The sequence below is a fragment of the Acomys russatus genome, chromosome 2 (genome assembly GCF_903995435.1).
Source record: "Acomys russatus chromosome 2, mAcoRus1.1, whole genome shotgun sequence".
Lineage (NCBI taxonomy): Eukaryota > Metazoa > Chordata > Mammalia > Rodentia > Muridae > Acomys > Acomys russatus.
In genome coordinates, this window is record NC_067138.1 from 65,469,322 (window position 1) to 65,470,798 (window position 1,477).

Here is a 1,477-nt window from a genome sequence, read left to right on the forward strand (position 1 = left end):
TTGCTTCATTTCTCACTTAGTTCAAAGAATGAGTAACTAATGGCCTCATTATTGAGCCTCTTTAAGACCCCTTAAGTCCCCTCCCATAAGCCTTTGCTCCGAAAGCCCCAGAATGTGGCTGTGCGCATATGTGTACATATTGTATAAATCCTTTCCACAATGAGAAAACCTCACTTCCAGGACAGCAAAGGCTACACAGAGAAACTCTGTCTGGAAAAAACAAAAAAAGAAAAAAGAAAACCTCACTTAACAAGTTTAGTTTATTCAAATATTTTTTTGTTGAATATATTTTTTTCAGGTTAGATTTATTATTTTGGAATAAAAATTGCATTTTACCATCAGCTCTACATTTGACCCGTAGTTAAAATCCCAGGTGAGAATACGGAATATTATATATATATATATATATATCATATTATAATTCTTCAATAATTGATCACCTTTCTCATGCCAGAAAGTGTGTGTGTGTGTGTAAATGTCATGTAGATTCAAAATAGAAAATGTTATAATACTCTTTACAGAAATAGAAATTATGATGATCGAGAGTGTTTAAATAACTTGCCCAAGGTCACAAGATGACCAAGCTGCCTGCTGGATGCCCAGACCCTCATCTTTCCAACGTGCTTTCCTCCTCTTTGTTTTTGTTTCTCCTCTCAAGTCTGTTCAGTAGTTCCTCCCTTCTCTGCTTCAAGACCAGATCACTGCCCCCATGCTTCCTCCAGCTGGGCCCCACCTCCTGAAGAGTCTAGCTCATCTGAAAATAGAACCACCAGCTGGAGATAAAACCTTCAACACAGAAGCCATGAAGCAGAGGGAGCTTCATCTCCAACCATAGCATTGTGCCCTAGACCCCCACTCCCTTTCTCTCAGCAATCCTTCTGTGGAGACCTTCCCTCACCATCACATTTTCTAGCCTTTTGACACTACAGAAAACTACAGAAACTTTTGAAACCCTAGAAATTTCAGTATATATTTAAAAATAATCATTAAACCCCAAGAGCTATGCTCCCAAGAAACTTGGCAGCAGGCCGTCGGGAAGCTGTGGCTGTCTTTTTGTTTCCATCTCAGATTTCTCACAAGGAATGTCCAGCACCCACCTCAAAGGCCTAAGGGAGGAGGCCACAAAGACACCAGTATGCACAGAGCCAGCAGCTCGATTTGTCCAAGCTTGACCGAGAAGCTGGGTTCTATTTGGAAAGGGTAGCCTTTCCTTAAGTGAAGTGGGGTTCTTTCCCAAAGGTCGATAGTTGTGTAATATGTTCAAAGATTGAACAAATGTTTTATCAGCTACTGAAGGAATGAGACAAAGCAGAGAAAGAAGAACACACAAATATGCATATATGTGTGTATATGTGTATATATGTATATATGTAAAACTATTACACACATAATGATGTGCATAACTAAAAACCTTGACAAGAGCAATGTAAGGTTTATTTCAGTGCACAGTTCCAGAATACAACCCATAATAGCTAGG